Raw genomic sequence first — 18,725 nt, forward strand, 5'->3', positions numbered from 1 at the left:
CAGGGCCATGCTGAGCTGGCTCACAGCTGATGGGCGACCGTGCAGGTCTGCTCCTCTTCTACCACCTCATCTGACCTTTCTGGCCAGCTCCATAAATAACGAGACAAGGGGCTAAAGAGTGGAAAATATGATGTAAGAGCTGAACAGCTGGAGAGGGAGGAGATGAGCTGCAGTTTTGCAGCAACAGTGCAGAACTGCCAAAAGCAGCCACTGGCCCTGCAGGAGAATACTACTCACTGAGGGCTTTCACACGGGCGTAATGCCCTTTGTCCTGTAAAATAAATCCACGGCATAGCTTGGTAGATCTCCTCATTTTGTGAGGTAGGGGTGGGGAACAGGGGTAGGGAAAAGTTAAGCGATTTGCTCAAAGTTTTCTTCCTATAATTGGCAAGAAGCAGGACTGTAAGCATTTCTTATTTACTCAAAAATTTCAACTACTGCTACACCACGACGTTGCACAAGGAAGGAGCAGTTTGGGAGAGGGCATATGTGACTACCCGCAGAGTGAGTAAGATTTGGAACAGCTAATATCAGCAACTACTGCTTCCCTGGAGGCTCAGACGGTAAAGCGTCTGTCTGCAATGCAGGAGACCTGGGTTCGATCCCTGGGGATGGGAAGATGCCCTGGAGAAGGAAATGGCAGCCTACTCCAGTACTCTTGCCTGGAAAATCCCATGGATGGAGGAGCCTGGTAGGCTGCAGTCCATGGGGTCACAAAGAGTCGGACATGACTGAGCGACTTCACTCTCACTTTCACAGCCAGAAAATCAGAGCCATGTTGGGAACCAAAGGCCCAGGAAAGGAGATGCCCTACGGTCTCCAGGAGGGCTACCGTGGCCTTTTGTGAAGTCCTATGAGACCCCTGAGGGTCCCTAGAAAAGGAGAGGCTGGGACAGCTGGAGACTAAGACCAGAATGACTGAAGGAAGAACTTGAGCATGGAATGGGGGCTGCATGCTTGTACCCATCACGTGTGACCAACACCTGTGCCGTCACGTGCATACAGCACCTGCACCTCACGCATGAACCCAAGAGGTGTGCCTGACACATGCACAGCTGCCTTCACGTGCCCTCGCCACGTGTCCCCACCACGTGTCGCTGACCCATGCAGCAGAGATGGGCGCCCGTCACATGCCCCCAACCCGTGCACCGGATAGGCGCACCCATCACATGAGCAGCTCCTATATATGCGCCTCGTACGTGTGGGGCACCTCTGTGTCTTTCCTTCCTTGCTCTCTCTCTCTCTTCCACACGTTCTCATGCCTAGGCACCCACATACACATGTGAAATAAATTTCATTCTTAAGGCTATACTCTTCTCCAGCTCTGAAGGTGAATCTCACCCCACCCCACCCACCCCACTATTTTTTTTAAATCAAGAATCACTCAAAGAAAACTTCTGTCACTCAAGGCAATGACTCTGACCAAGCTTAGTCCCATACCTCAACCTTCTCTTTCTAAACTGTGCTAAGGACAGAAACAAATCCACCAGCAAAGCCTCTGTCCCCTACAGATCCCTAAGAAGTAAGGAGAAATCTATTTCATCCATCAGGTCTCACTGAATGAAAACTGTCATGTGACCAAATTGCCTGGTTTCCAAAAATAATTCTGCTGCAACCCACAGAACAGAAGTGCCCAGCTACCCTGCCTTCTGCAAGCCCTGCCCCATCTTCTGAAAAAAGGAGAATAAAAAGGCAGCATGCTCTAACAGTATTACGTAACAGTCCCGGTCTCTCCAGCTGGCGGCAGCAGATTTATAATGCACCATAAATAGCTCCCACTCAGGGGAAAGGAGACCAAGAAGGAAGGCTGTGCTGTAGAGCCTCTCCTCTTTCGTCCCCAACGGAACCTTCATGTGTCTTCCAGCACAAAGGAAGTTCAGGGAGACCAGCTGGCCCATGTCCAGTGCAGATATAAGTTACCCAAGAGACCCTAAAAGCTGAGCAAGATGTTGAGAGCACTATCTCCCACATAGGAGATAGGTTCCCCATAGGAACCACATGCTCCTCTGCAGACAGGCTCCCCAACATGCCTACAGGGCTGCTCTGTGCTTCCAAGCCAAACTGGGGGGAAACAGTACTCTCTGGACATTTCATTCTGCCAGCCAGGGAATGTAAGGCCAGCCTGATGGGTGGCAGGTAGGCTGGAGATGGTTCTTGGAGCATCCCCGGCCATATGCCCCCTGCCCCAATTCTAACCCCCTATCAGAAAATTCAGATCTGCAGCAGAGTCCTCTCCACATCTCCAAGTCCAGGGAGGAGCCCAGCCTTTGACTAGAGGCTGGTCAAAGTCAGACAGGGTGGCAAGAACAGGAACTTCATCCCAAGCCCCTGTGGGGTGGCTTGCTGGAAATCTCTGTGATTCCAGATTAGAAAGATGTTGCTATGAAGAAAGAAAACGTCCCCTGAGAAAACCTACATGTCCCAAACAAGGAAGTCCTGCAGTCCACGCTGTGTGCGCTGCCACTCTGAAGGGGTGTGGGATGTCTGGGGAGCAAGAAATGGGGGGAGAGAGAGTTGGGGTCCACGGGCAAGGCAAGTGCATGAGGCCAGAGTCAGTAATAACCCATGTACAGCCAGAACAGCGGCTGCAGCGCTGTCACGCTTGAGGATAAAGTTAATACAATAACCAGAGTGAGAAAGAGGCCCAGGAATGTGGGGCCAGGGTGGGAGAGGGAGACGGAGGAGAACAGGTCTCTGTACATGACCCCTCCTTGGGCCCTGGCTTTCACTGCACTCACTCCCCAGGTGGCGTCTGGACTTTAAAAACCCATAATGACTCCAACAAGGAAAAGAGCACGAATGGTTCCCATTTATCGCAGTGACTGTGACTGTGAGCCCGGCCAGGCCTGGGTGCATTACCCCAGGGAATGCTGACCTAAAACTCACAAGACCTGTGGGCCAGCATCATGCCCCTCCTCCAGTTGTTGGCAGGGAAACTGGGGCTGGAGGTTTCTCCCCACAGTCCCAAGAACCTAGAGGTGGGGCTGGTGTTGAACCCAAGAGTGTTTAATGCCTTAGCACATGGCAAACATACCAATAAATACAAACATCAATTTAGTTCATGGTATCCTTCTCTTGGGCTTCCATGGTGGCGCTAGTGGTAAAAAAAAAAAAACAAAAAAACCCATCTGCCAATGCAGGAGACAGGGGTTCAATCCCTGGGTCGGGAAAATCCCTTGGAGGAGGGCATGGCAATCCATTCCAGTTTTCTTGCCTGGAAAATACCGTGGGCAGAGGAGCCTAGTGGGCTACGGTCCACAGGGTCACAAAGAGTCAGAGACAACTGAAGCAATACCACACACAACACACCCTTCTCTTACCACTTACATAGATCTGAAATTTTTCAAAAAACCAGGTGGGATATAAAAAAGCAATCCTACATGAAAAAGAAAAATTTAAGATTATAAGAGAACGTCAATTACAAGACAAATGCTTTCAAAGAAAGTATGAAGATTATTTTATACTGAAAAAATGTTAACGCCCCCAATAAAAATGCTCATGTAGGGAATCATTATGAGAGAAAATTCAAATAGTAGTTTTCAGGAGAAAAATCACAAGTAATCAGAGAAACAAAAATGAAAACAAGTAGGAGACACTCTTTTGCCATCTATCCCACTGCACACTTTTTCCCCTACTTATAATCTGTGCTGCTGATCATGCAGGTTGTGAGGTGGTTCATGCTCAGAAGCGTGCATCAAAAGCAGTTCCAAATGCATTCTTTTTAACGGCTGAGTAATATTCCATTGTGTATATGTACCACAGCTTTCTTATCCATTCATCTGCCAATGGACACCTTGGTTGCTTCCATGTCCTGGCTATTGTAAACAGTGCTGCGATGAACACTGGGGTACACGTGTCTCTTTCAGTTCTGGTTTCCTCAGTGCGTATGGCCAGCAGTGGGACTGCTGGAGCGAACAGCAGTTCTATTTCCAGTTTTTTAAGGAATCTCCACACTGTTCTCCATAGCAGCTGTACTAGTTTGCATTCCCACCAACAGTGTAAGAAGGTTCCCTTTTCTCCGCACCTTCTCCAGCATTTATTGTTTGTAGACTTTTTGATAGCAACTATTCTGACTGGTATGAGATGGTACCTCATTGTGGTTTTGATTTGCATTTCTCTGATAATGAGTGATATTAAGCATCTTTTCATGTGTTTGTTAGCCAGCTGTATGTCTTCTTTGGAGAAATGTCTGTTTAGTTCTTTGGCCCATTTTTTAATTGGGTCGTTTATTTTTCTGGTATTGAGCTGCATGAGCTGCTTGTATATTTTTGAGATTAATTCTTTGTACACCCATGACTGATTCATGTGAATGTATGGCAAAAACCACTGCTGCTGCTGCGGCTGCTAAGTCGCTTCAGTCGCGTCCAACTCTGTGCGACCCCATAGACGGCAGCCCATCAGGCTCCGCCGTCCCTGGGATTCTCCAGGCAAGAACACTGGAGTGGGCTGCCATTTCCTTCTCCAATGCATGAAAGTGAACAGTGAAAGTGAAGTCGCTCAGTCGTGTCCGACTCTTTGTGACCCCATGGACTGCAGCCCACCAGGCTCCTCCGTCCATGGGATCTTCCAGGCAAGAGTACTGAAGTGGGATGCCATTGCCTTCTCCGGGCAAAAACCACTACAATATTGTAATTAGCCTCCAATTAAAATAAATTAATTAATTTACAAAAATAAGCAGTTCCACTTCTACAATAATTTCCTAAGGAAAAACCAAAACTGTGTGCAGAGACTGACCTTTCCCCCTTCAGCACTAAGTCACAATGAGAAACCAGAAAACAAAGTTGTCTAATAATACAGATTTCAATAAAATAAAGCATGGTCTAACCATATAACAGGCCTGCACATATCCCATTTCTAAAGACACTGCAGAGAAACCCATGCAAGCCAAGAAGAGATGCTTGGGATAGAATGGATGGGGAAAAAGGCAGGTCACAAAACAGTGTATAGAATATAGTGTCTCTGTTTTAATAAAAACAAGATGCATAAAATATAATTGAAGGGTACTTCCAGTAGAATTTCATCTCTGCAGGCATCCTTTCCCCATCCACAGAACTACACCCAACAGTCTGTTACCCCTCCTTATTAGGTCCTTGGCTGTCCTCCAGCACGACGGTCCAGCCCCAACCTCTTCATGCTTCAGCACTGACTGCGGCATCATCTGACCCGCCCACACATTTAAACAGCCTGGATATGAGCACATTTCCTCACCCGGGCCACACAGGTGCAACTGCATTTCCTAAAGCACACCCACTACAAGCTCAACCCCTCCGGGGACAGAAAGACACAGCTGCCATGAGTCACCATGGGATGTTAGGCAAGTTAAAGTCAGTTAAGCCTCAGTTTTCTCATCTACAAAATGGGAAGTAATATTAATACCCAACAGTGCAAGGCTCTCATGGGGATGAAAGGAGCTAATACACTACAGTCAAAATGTCCTCTAGTGAAAGTGAAAGTTGCTCAGTCGTGTCCGACTCTTTGCGACCCCATGAACTATACAGTCCATGGAATACTCCAGGCCAGAATACTGGAGTGGGTAGCCCTTCCCTTCTCCAGGGGATCTTCTCAACCCAGGGATCGAACCCAGGTAGCCTTTAGCAAATGCTCAATAAATAATAGCTCTGCTCAGAAACCCTCTGAAAGTGGGGGTTAACCTGTTGAGGAAATGGGGACTCTATGTCAACAGGCATTTTCCACAATCAGGCTTTATAAAAAGTCCAAGGACACATAATTTGTATTCCATTCCTTATATGGTTTGGGAAGAAATGAGTAAAATAAAGACTTATTTCTGATTTTTCACTGTTGTGTCCCCAGTGCCTGGGAAACACAGTAAAAGCTGGAGTGTAGACTTAATTAAATGATGTGGCCTTTATGCTTAAACCTACTGAACACAACCAACCCTACTGTTCTGTCTTAGCCACAACTACACGACAGGCTACTCACAATGGTGGTGACCAAAAAGTATAATGGCTTTCCACTGAGTCAGCCATTATATCAGGAAATGAGAAGGAAATGTTTGAGAGGCTTCCTGAGTGACAGAAGTACCATCAACCAGGATCATCTCATGGTCAACCTCTGAAATTAACCCATAAAACTTAAAGGGGGAAATTGCATCTAAACATCAAAGGAAGACAGGAAGTTTTTGGGGTTTTTTGTTTTTAATTTTTTTTTGGGGGGGGGAAGTTTTTGTTTTAAATTGTGTCTTGAAGAAAGATTCTTTCCATTTCCATATCGGCTTCTCCATGTGCGCTGACCTACAGTGAAATCATAGCCTTGTGTTTTTGAAAACAGATTCCGCAGCTATGGAAACAAAAGTTGTCGCTTACGCTGACTTCACTGTAGGATCAAGTGAGAAGAAACATCTCAGCTTGGACATGGCTACTTAGCTACAAATATTGTTCTTTGCAATAAAATGTGCTTAACTGCAATCAATAAATAAAACCCTTAAATTCCTAATCCTCTAGATAAACTGTACCACATAAAAGTTCATTTGGCTAACAATTCATACTTTAGGCACATGTGTAGTCAAAAGGTGTCCCATTCCTGATTTTATTAATTCTAAACAGTCCCCAAGAGGCAATCGGGCCCCACTTGGTCCACATTCGAAGTTGGATTCTAGACTCAAACCACCTTGACAGCAAAGAACAAATTCCCTACATAGCACTGATGCAGGCATGTGGAAACTGCAAGAGAGGAATGGGGCATCTTAGCTCAATTTTTATCATCCACTTTCAGTAAGTAACCCAAGCAGACCTTGGTATTACTCATGAAGTAGCAAAAATAATTAGGAATGCATGGTATTGAGAGCAGAAGTCAAAAGTCTCTCTATAAGAACATCCTAGGAAGCAATGAGGTCAGAGATCAGAGCCACCAAGGGGCTGAATCAGGAAGCACACTCTCCCCTCCAAGAAAAACCCACCCAATTAGTCTTTCTGACTGAAATTAACAAGGCTGTTACTAGGAAACCGGTCAAAACAGCCAAGCACTCACTGAGTGAATTTACAGTTGGGCCTTCAGTCACAGAGCTTCGTGGGATGGCAGGCGGTCCCTAGGGTGAGGGACCATGACAAGCACAATGTATAAATGCAGCAGCAAGACAGGAAGTGAAAGAAGGAAACATACCAGCTAGGAACGGGATGGTGGGGGGCGGGGGTGGGGCAGGAGGGGGGAGGGGGAGGGGGGAGGGGAGGGGGGAGGAGGAGGGGGAGAGGGGAAGTGGAGGAGGGAGGGGAGTGGGAGGGGAGAAGGGGAGGGGGGAGGGGAGGGGGGAAGGGGAGGGGGAGAGGGGGAGGGAGGGGCGGGAGCAGGGAGGACCGAGTCATCCCCAAGCAGAAGAGGGCTGGCGCCTCACTAGTCCCCACCAGACACCACTTTCCAAGGGTGCCAACTGCTAGAGGCCGGCTGCACAGAGGCACCACTTCTGCCTGCTCATGACCTTGCTCAGAGGGACCAATACCCACATGCAACTTTATTTATCAAGTCATGTTCTCTCTCCCCCCATCATCTTTCCAACACAGAGCAAGCAGCACCTCTCGACAGCTGTGGCGGGTCTAACACACCTCACAGCTTCTTCTTCACAAATGAAAGTTGAACAGCAGACCCAGCTAAGATGTTTGATGCTCAACATCAAAATGACACCACCTGCATGACCTCAGGAAACTGATGGGGTCACACTTTTACAACTGTGTTATGTTTTGCCTACACTGTGCTTTCAATTTTTTGAACTAATTGCCAAGTCTTAAAAATCATTAAGTGTTAACACCAAAAACAATCTGGATTTCTCAGCTTCTCTTGATAAATCTGGAGAGCTGGCAACTTCAGGCTCACATTCCTGAGATTTTACTGAGAAGTAACCCTTGGTTAGGAGCTAAAAAGTACCATGTACCGCTCCCTAGTACAGGGTACCCAGCTGGTCTCATTCCTTTGTGTTACCTACCTGGCCTCTACTAGCATGTTCTATAGAAAAAAAGAGGGGCAGTGTCCTGGAATCTTTGCTTCCACTAAGACAGAATGATTTCCCTCTTTTATACATCATTTTGCAAAATTCCAGTTATCTCTGGAATAGGGATAGGTTTTAGATAAAGTTGCAATTAGCTTATTGTTTATACTTATACAATTGTGACATACAACCCAACATATAAGTTTTTTTAAAGAAATCCTTAAGCTTCACATAATGAGACTTTTCTCCAGCTAATTTTACTGTTCAGTTCACAGTCAGAATTTTAGAGAGTTGTATTAGACCCTCAAAGACTAGATAATTCCAATTACAGTTAAATTGTTTCAGAGTATAGGGAATGAAAAAAAAATCAATTTCTTATTAAGCAAATATAACACTGACATCTAAGCCAGATAAATATAGCACAAAACAGTGCTGCTATGGACACTGGGGCATGTGTCCTTTTCAATTATGGTTTTCTCTGGGTATATGCACAGTAGTGGGATTGCTGGGTCATGGTGATTTTATTCCTAGTTTTCTAACAAATCTCCATACTGTCTCTACAGTGGCTCTGTCAATTTACATTCCCATCAACAGGACAAGAAAGTCCCTTTTCTCCACACCCTTTCCAGCATTTATTGTTTGTAGATTCTTTGAGGATGACCATTCTGACCAGTGCGAGGTGATACCTCATTGTTGTTTTGATTTGTATTTCTCTAATAATAAGCAATGTTGAGCATCTTCTCATGTGTTTGTTGGCCATCTGTATGTCTTCTCTGGAGAAATGTTTGTTTAGATCTTCCTCCCACTTTTAGAAGATGCAATGGAAGATAAAATGCCAAGTAAGACAGCAAAGTATAATACTCAGAAGTAAGTGGAAAAAGGTATAGGTAAAACATAGGCAAACATTTAAAAATCACACAAATTAAAAAAAATTTTAAAAAAAATCACACAAAGTTCTTCATTATGTCACAAATTAATTGTAAGAGTTAAATACTGGAAGCAATCTCAATGTTTCTATATAGGAGTTCATTCAACCAAACAATGGAATACTATGCAACAGTAAAGAAAAATATAGCAGGAAGAGCCCCATAAACACATTCTAGAACAGTCTCTGGAATATACTGTTATGTGAAGAAGAAAAACATGAAAACATTATTACTTTCTCTACAAGGACAAAGGGAAACAAAATATTCACACATAAGTAGTGGCAACCCACTCCAGTATTCTTGCCTGGAAAATCCCATGGACAGAGGAGCCTGGTGGGCTACAGTCCATGGGGTGGCAAAGAGTTGGACACAACTGAGTGACTTCACACTTCACACTTCAAGTAGCTATTTGTTTTTACAAAAAGAAACACAGGATAAACTAACAACTGTTAATGGATTCCCTTTGGGAGTGGGTAGGAATACGGTGAAAGAATTAAGAATGTAATGAGCCACCTTTGGGTATAGCTTTTCCTATACTTTGGACTTTGGAGCATGTTAATGTTTTACATAATCTAAAATTTTAATTAAGTCAATGAAGATGGAGACTCTAATATTGCATGCAAACAGAAAGAGGTGAACATAACCACAAGGCAAATGGTAACAACCTTAGCGACCTTAGCACACAGAAGAAAAGAAAGCATTAATCAAAAAAAAAAAAAAATCAGGAAAAAAGTGTCAGTGACACTCTTGCACACAATACTCTACACTGACTTGATGAGATACATTCTTTATGGGTAAAAAAGAACTGCAAATAGTAAATTTTGAATTTTATTTAGTAGGTGTGTTGATGGTAGTGGTACTGTCGTTCAGTTTCGCCCAGTTGTGTCCTACTCTCCAACCCCACGGACTGCAGCATACCGGGCTTCCCCGTCCTTCACTATCTCCCACAGTTTGCTCAAACTCATGTCCATTGAATCAATGATGCCATTCAACCCTCTCATCCTCTATCTCCCCCTTCTCCTCCTGCCTTCAATCTTTCCCAGCATCAGGGTCTTTTCCAATGATCCTGCTCTTCGCATCAGCTGGCCACTGTATTGGAGCTTCAGCATCAGTCCTTCCAAGAAATATTCATGTAGTAGCGTAAGTACAGCCAATTTTTAAATTATTTGAGGTACAATGTGTAAATATATTGGTGGTGTTTAGAACAAGATTTGAGGGTTGTTAGTTTAGTTAGAAGGGCAGGGAAGGCATTTTTGGCAGAAGCCAAAAGAAAACCCTAAAAAAGTTCAACATGGGTGGAACTTAAGATTCGGGGGGTAAAGCTGGAGAGGAGCGGGCAGACACAGGCTACTTGAGCACACAGCTCCACACTGCTGCCGCTCACACTGTAATCTATGTAACTGCACACTAAGGTGGCCCTGGTCTTGTACCTCGTGCTAAAAAGAGCTCGGCCTGCATCCAGGAGGCAAATAATCCAGCATGGCAGACGTTGTCTCAGCTGCAAAGTTCATCCTGAGATACTCAGTGAGTTAAAGGAAACCCTGGGCTCTGATGTGAGCGCTTCATGGCCCAGAGGCCAGGAATTCTCAGTATAAACCAGCACCACCAATAGAGATGTACAGAAAGGCACATGTTTTAAAATCTACTTCAGAACTTCCATAGTTCTGTGACCTCTGATTAGAATCAAACAGCAGCAAAATAAACAGCCTTCACCCAAAAGAACTACTGCAAAAAATGTGGCTACTTAACCCATTGAAGTTGTACCCTTAATATTCTAAGGTAAAATCAATTCATAGTTCATTTTCAGAACAGCGTTTTCATTTCTAAGCAGTCTTGCACAAATATTTTGATTTCAGTATTTTAGGAAACATTCTGAAAGCTTCTTAAACTGATAATTTTTTTGCTTTTTCATGATAAGTCCATAAGAAAGCAAGATACATCCGGCCCTTATTAGTCTAGAATCACGTGGTAGCTTCCCAGATCCAGTTGACAACATCCTAAGAGTTCTTAGGAATTACACTCGGGTAATTCAACAAGTTCAGTGTTACAACTAAAAGTCTTCCTGACTGACTTGGGACTGACTGTGACAGAATTCATTTTTTTCTGACGTATCACTACCCAGTCCAGAAGGGTTCTGTGGCATGTCCCCCAGGTCCTATCTCACCTTGGTCTTGGGGTGTTTCAGTTATCTATCATGAAACAGCAAACCACTGCCAAATATAGGCGCTAAAAAAAAACAAACAGTGACTCTCACATTTCTGTGGGTGTGGCAGAGGCCCAACTGGACGGTCTTTCTGCTGGTCTCACTTGGGGTCCCTCACGAAGTCGATCAGGTGATAACAAGGGTCAGAGCATTTTAAATGAGTTCCCTCACGTGTCCAGTAATGTGGCAGTGATCCCGGCAAGACTGGGACCTCTATCAGGTGGAAACGTGTCGTTTCCATCACTGGGCTTCTCCAGTGGAGGCAGGAGTGTTCAAAGTATGAGGCAGAATTCACAGATCTCTTTAAACTTGGTCTTGAGAGTTACACTGTGTCACTTCTGCTACAATCTATTGGTACCAGTAAGTCCCAAGGCCACCCCAGATTCAAAGGGAAAAGATACAGACTCCACTTTTCCACTGGCGTGTGGCAACAATCTGTAGCCCAGCTCAGGGCGAGATATCAACCTTCCCCTTAGACAATAAGGCACAGCTGTGCGGCTCCTGTCTGCCTTCTCTGTGTTTACCACATGGTTCACACTCTTTCCAAAGAGCAAGAACTCACAGCGTCACAACAGCTTTCCTGGAAGAAAAGTCTGATAGCACAGAGAATCTGAATGCTTCTTCAGCTCACGGTCAAGGACAAGGGTTGACAAACTTTTTTTTTGTAAAAGAAAAGGAAGCGAGTATCTCAGGTTTTGAAAGCAGTACGGTCTCTGCACAACTACTCAACTCTGTCACAGAAGCAGGAAAGAAGCAGGCTGCTGCGGCTGCTGCTAAGTCACTTCGGTCGTGTCCGACTCTGTGCGACCCCATGGACAGCAGCCCACCAGGCTCCTCCATCCACAGGATTCTCTAGGCAAGAGTACTGGAGTGGGTTGCCATTTCCTTCTCCAAAAGAAGCCAGAGATAATATGCAAACAAATGGGTATGGCTGTGTCCCAATAAAACTCTATTTACAACAACAGATCAGAAGGATGGAGTTGGCCTACAGAACGTGATTTGTTGAGCCCTGGTCTAAGAGAATGAGTGTTGGATTTGAAATTGGACAATCAGGCCTGGAATTCTGACTTCACTACTCACTACCCATGTGACCTCAGTTGAGTTTCTTCAACTTTCTGAGGTTACATTCTACATCTAAAACGTAGAGATAATGCCATTTATCTTCCAGAGGTGCTTGTAGGCAGGGATACACAAGAAAGTGCATAGCCCCCTCCCTCAGTAAGACAAATATGCCTTAGTTCTAGCCCACAGGACCTGGAGAACAATTCCTTTGCGGGGGTGGGGGGGGGGGTCCCCGGAAAACCTAGCTAGCAGGACAGAATGACCATCCACCACTGTTCTCCAATGAAATGGAACCTTCACTGATGAAAATTATATTTCACGGAAGACTGAACAGTCTTTGTTAGAGACCTGGCCCTATTCTGCCCTTTCTCAATAGCAAACTATCTTGTTTTGAGGCATACAGACAGTATGCACACAAATGGTTTTTCACAAACAAGCAGCATACGTGGTCAGTGAAAAAAAAAACAAAAAACAAAATAAGCAAGCCTCAAAAGTGTGATGACTCAAACAGAAAGTTTGTTCAGTGGCACAGCAGTAAAATCTTACTGCATTTAAGCTGGTTTTGTGGCTTCCAAGAGCTTAGCCAAAAAACAGTCTCTGAGACAAGTACATATTTACATATTTTTTTAATGCTAAAGGTATAACTGGAATTTTTTTTAACATGGGAATGCAAGCTTTACCTTTTTAAAATTGACCCTGATGGGGGGAAAATGTATTCAAAAATTCAAAAAAAAAAAAAAACACAACTATCCTTAGCCCAAAGGAATTTAAAGCATTAAAGTATTTTGTTTGCATCTCCCCTAATGGGGCAGCACTTTGTAATACCAATAGTCCTCTAAGAAAATAAGATTTCTACATCAATAGCTGGCAGTGGTCTACTCCCGCTTTTGGAAAATTCCATTCATCCAGAGGAAAGTGGATATATCAGAAGGTGGGTGATTTGTCCACTGTCAAAACCTTGTCCACTGTAGGATTCTCCTGCAGCACCCACGTGAGCAGGATCCCGGCCACGGCTCCTCTCGCAATTTCAACGTCCTCTTTTCCCACAGCAGGGTGGCCCTCGCCAGGAACAACTGTCCCTAGTCTCCAGGAGAGACAGCTGCACCCTGGAGAGACGGCGTTAGAAGGGTGCGGGTTCCCTCCTAAGCCCCAGAGTGCGTGCCAACGGCTGTTATCATCTGGATTGAATGTCCCCTTCCAAAGCAGTCTGGACCACATCCAGAGCGAAATAAATAAAGCTAAAATCCAGGCAAACGGATGGAAGGGTGGTGGATTGATGGATCGATGAACATGTTGCTTCTGATTCATAAATTAATAAATGGATACAGATTGTGGGTCTCCTGACTCAGATATCAGAAGGGAAAGGAGTAAGATGACTTAGCCTGAGACAAGCAGAAAGAAGCAAACATTCCCAAATTCCCTTGTACTTGTACTAGAGCAGAATGGAATTCTCACATGATAGCTGGGATGTCTATATTAAGGATCTTGGGCCAGGCCTCTACTAAATAAAGTTCAAGTGGCGCTGAGTTCACATGCTACCCAGAGCACTCCCAGGCAGCTGACTGTTCTCCCCGTATCTCCTGCTTTGGAACTTGAGCTTCAAAGTAGCTCCTCGCCTGCTCTTGTCATGGCCAGAGTCCACAATGTACCCGGGGGTGTGACTGTGATGGGCTATCAAAGGACCAACAGATAACAGAGCTGCCTCCCTCATACCCCATATGTGTGTGTGTGAATGTGTCTCTCTCTGCCTGCGTATGTACACATAAACCCATCACTGGAGGTCAATAGTTATGTAAGATGCTATCACCAGGGGAGGCTGGATCAAGGGTGTGTGGGAACTCTCTGACCGCTCTTTGCAATTTTTTTGTAAATCTAAAATTATACCATAAGAAAGAGATTAAAAAAATAAATAAAGAAACTTTAGGTCAACGTGAAGGCCTGAAGCATATCCTTCTAGTTTCCAAAGCTGCCTCCTGCGTAAGTCATCAACTCCTTCAGAGGGTCAGTGTATCTAGCCCTGAAATGAAGCTGATCAGGTTCCCAAAGGACCGCAAAACATACCCGACATTCTGTGACTATCTAACATGAAGGTGGCTTCTCCTTCCCGGGGGATCGTCTGCAGCTGCACCCTGGTGAGACTGAAGTGGAGCCGGGCAGGACAGGCAGTCAGCTGCTGACCATGCTCTGAAGCCTTCCCACATTGTCACCACCTCCCCGCCTCCATTCTCCCGGACGCAAAGGGCCAACAAACGCAGACGTGACACTGCCCAGGGGAAGGAGAGGGGCAGTCTTCACGAGCCTCCTTCGCACCCACAGGAGAAGCACCTTCCTCAGGAGACAGAAGCAGACCGGTCCTAACTGCAATGGCAGTGTCAAAGTCATGGCCCCTGGTGGTGGGGAGTGGGAGGGGGATGGTCAGTGGGGGCAGGGGGTGGGGTGATGGTCAGTGGGGGCAGGGGGTGGGGTGATGGTCAGTGGGGGTGGTGGTGGTGGGGAGAGGGTGGGGGGTGATGGTTAGTGGGGGTGGAGTGAAGAGGTTGGGGGTGGGGTGGTGATGATCACTGGGGGTGGGAGATGGGATGAAGAGGTAGGGATGGGGGGCTGGGGTGGGGTGAAGAGGTGGGGGATGGGGGTGGGGTGGTAATGGTCAATGGGGGTGGAAGATGGGATGAAGAGGTAGGTATGGAGAGCTGGGGTGGGGGTGAAGAGGTGGGGGGCTGGGGTGAGAGATGGGGGAATGGCAGTGAAGAGGTGAGGAGTGGGGTAGGGGGATTGGAGTGGGGGTGAAGAGGTAGGGGGATGGGGGTGAGGAGGTAGGGAGGAATGGGACCACGGTGATGGGCCTGGACCAACCAATGCCAGCCCATCACTTCCCCTCCCATAGCCCCACATGTGGCTAAGGAGGAAGCTGAAAAGTGGAACAAAATCTGGATTCCATTAGGAAAAAGGTAGAAGATGGATATGTGAGTTGGCAATCAGTTTTTGCTACTCCCATCATTCATTCACTCATTCATTTGTTCATTCATTCATTCAAGTAGTGAGTCTGCTGACAGTCCATGTCTAGAAAACTCTTGCCCAGAATTAGATTCTAGCTGTCTTGAAAGTTAGGGTACAGCCATATTTACATAGGACTATTCCATTTCCCTGATACTTAAAAGTAGCACTGGATATCCCAGTCTAAATACCAGAGAGTAAATTACTGTTTCAGAGTGATTTTAAAGTGCACCAGTGCCTCACTTCCCTGGTCACTGCTGACGGAAGCTGCTCCGTCTGAATTGGTTGAGGCAGTAGAAGGTGCCCTTCACCAGGCCCGGTCCTAATAATAGCAGCTGTGTGTGACTCAGGTTACAGGTTGGTTCAAATCCATATAAAACTTGCTCCTCTGACTGAGGCAATTTTGGTATTTAACTTTGTCTCTCACATGAGATTCTTATTTTTAAAACCTGAGTACGGGAAACAGAAAAATTGATGTTGAAGTATGTTAGAAGGGATACAGAGCAGTCTATTATTATAATGAAGGCCAGAAAAGATTAAGGACTTGTGATTTTTTGAAAAAAGAAATCCCAGGTACTCAATGTTATATCCTCAAGTGGCACACATTTAAAGCTTAATAGTGTGAAAAACGCATACTATTATGTTGCAACTGGGATGTTAAAAAGCAAGATTTCTTACCTAGTTTCTACAAGATTTCTGAGTGAGTGGAACAAAAAAGAATGTTTTTGATTTTACAACTTCTAATACTCCCCTGGGTGAAATAATCTATTTAATGTCAGTTAATGAGTATACTAACTAATTTTTAAAATCAATAATATGAGATACAAGGGTATATTTACATTTATGTTGAAATACTGTAAGCATGTATTACAGAATACTTAGCCCAAGATATATTTCAATTAAATAAAATAATTTCAGAAGTTTGTGTGACACAAATGGCCAATAAATGCATGGAAAAATGTCCAATATCAGCAGCCATCAGGGAAAAGCAAATCAAACCCACAGTGAGACACTAATTCACACCCACTATGATAATGCAAACAAAAAAGACATAATAACAAGTGTTGGTAAGGACATGGACAAATTGAAACCCTCATACAGTGCTTGTTGAAAAAAGTAAATGTGGACTACCCTGGTTGTCCAGTGGCTAAAACTTCACACTCCCAATGCAGGGTGCTTGGGTTCAATTCCTGTTTAGGGAACTAGACCCCACATACCGCAACTAAAGATTTCACATGCTGCAACTGAAGAGCCTACACACTGCAGTGAAGATCAAAGATCCTGCATGCTGCAACTAAGATGCAGCGCAGCCAGATAAATACATATTTTTTAAAAAAAAAGTAAAACAGTGCAGCCACTTTGGAAAGTAGTGTGGCATTTCCTCAAAAGGTCATCATGTTATCTAGCAACTCCAGTCCTTCCAATCTAACCAAGAGAAATGAAAACCTATGTCCACTCAAAACCTTGTCTATGAGTGTTCACAGCAGCATTATTTATAGGAGCCCCAAAGTATAAACTATCCAAAAGTTCATTAGCTTATAAATGGATAAATAAACCATGGTATACATCCACATGTGGAATATGATATGGCAATAAAAAAGGAATGAAGTACTGATCCAGGCTAGAACACGGATGAACTTTGAAAACGTCATGCTATGTGAAAGGAGTCAGACACAAAGGACCACATGTTATATGATTCCATCTACATAAAAATGTCCAGAATAGGCAAATCCAAGAAAACAAAGTAGATCAGTGGTTGCCTGGGGTTGGGGGGTTGGGGGAAATATGGAGTAATGGTAATGGGTATGGGGTTTCTTTTTGGGGTGATGAAAGCCTTCAAAATTGATTATGGTGATGGCCGCAAAACTCTATGAATACACTAAAAACCAGTGAATTCTATACATTAAAGGGGTGATTTGTATGGTATATGAGTGAATTCTGTACTCTAAAGGGGTGAACTGTATAGTATATGAGTTATATCTCAATAGAGCCTTTTTAAAAAAGCTTTTTAAAAAGTATTTGGGTGCTCGCTTCGGCAGCACATACACTAAAATTGGAACGATACAGAGAAGATTAGCATGGCCCCTGCGCAAGGATGACATGCAAATTCGTGAAGTGTTCCATATTTTTACTTTGCAGTCGTTTAATAAAAGTGTGTTGACTTCTTAAAAAAAGACAAAAATAAAAAAAATAAATAAATTAAAAGTATTTGGGAGGGACTTCCCTGGTGATTCAGTGGTTAAGACTTCGAGTCTCAATGCAGGGGGTGCATATTCGATCCCTGGTCAGGAAGCTAAGATCCACATGCCTCGTGGCCAAAAAACCCCAAAACATAAAACAGAAATGATATCATAACAAATTCAATAAAGATTAAAAAAAAAATTCTATGGGAAGTGGGTAACAGCAAGGAGACAGGCACAAGAAAGTTTCTTAGGAGTGACAGAACTATTCTGTATATTGGTGGTGGTCACACAACTCTATACATAAATGGATGCAAAAAAAAAAAGCCTGTTACTCTGAATGAAAATATGAAAAATAAGTATTTTCCCATAAGTCTATGGCTTTGGGTATCCACAGCTGATGTGTGATGAATGAATGTTCAAAGATAATCATATCAATGATTAATCTATGAGACAGGGAATGACTGACCACTTGCTGACTTGGCTGTATTTGCTTCAGTGAATAAAATAACCAAGTCACCTCCACTTAGTACCGTGCATAAACTGTAACATCCTTTCAAATATTTTAACCATGCTGGGAACAGGTATGATGGTGATAAAACAGCAGAAGGCCATTTTGATAGGAAATAATGGGGTCTTCCAGATAATGATGCTCTTCTTCCAGCCACTAGGTGAGGAATGGGACTTGCTATACAACTGGCGAGCAGGTGACCTGGGCTGAGTTATTTCAGACCCTCCTGCTTAAATCTTCCCACAGCTCCCCATCATGGCTAAAATAAAACCCAGACTCCTGATTCCATCCTGCAAGGCTCTCACTGTAAGTATGTTATCTGGCTGTACCAGGCTGGAGACCAGGACACAGCAGGATGGCAGGGTGGGCCATGAAACCAGCAGGCCCGACGCTTCAGACAAAGGGCAAAGGAGGTCATTCACTCCAAGCGATTCATTGATGGCTCTGACCTGGTACTCAGGACAGTAACTGGACATACGAGCCCTCGATAAACAGCCGTTACTGTTACTATTACAGACACACAAGTTCTATACACATACACAGACACGCACACACACATCGATGTCAGCTTCCTAAGGACAGGTCGTGGCCTCCTCTGTATCCTCAACACCCACAAAACTGGTCTTAGAGGACAGAAGGAAGATTCAGGAAGAACCCGAGTGTTCAGAGAAAATTCTAAGAAAATGGAAAGCAGACCTTTCAGTGTCCCAGTAACTTTCATCACACCCTACCTAAGTGTCAGGGTAGGGCAGGCTGTCTGCAGGGAGAGAGATTTTGGTTCCTACCTAGAGTGAGATGAGCAGTCTATCACTGGTCATTAAAAAAGCAAAGGGGACCCTCAGCAGAGTTTCATTTCACTCAGTGAAGACAAGTTAATGAGGGAGGGAAGGCAGCGTCCCTGGATTTGCAATAC

The 18,725-nt window shown here is 44.6% G+C and overlaps 1 protein-coding gene and 1 non-coding gene across 2 annotated transcripts in view; one reads left to right on the top strand and one right to left on the bottom strand.

The window, feature by feature from the left end:
- The window catches only part of LOC122424389 (skin secretory protein xP2-like), a 60,467-nt gene that overhangs the window by 4,217 nt on the left and 37,525 nt on the right, over nucleotides 1-18,725 (bottom strand). The gene's annotated exons all lie outside the window — the stretch shown is intronic.
- LOC122425255 lies at nucleotides 17,145-17,251 on the top strand. The gene has a single exon (XR_006264790.1). It is a non-coding gene; the product is annotated as a U6 spliceosomal RNA (small nuclear RNA).

The sequence above is a fragment of the Cervus canadensis genome, chromosome 22 (assembly GCF_019320065.1).
Source record: "Cervus canadensis isolate Bull #8, Minnesota chromosome 22, ASM1932006v1, whole genome shotgun sequence".
Classification (NCBI taxonomy): Eukaryota; Metazoa; Chordata; class Mammalia; order Artiodactyla; family Cervidae; genus Cervus; species Cervus canadensis.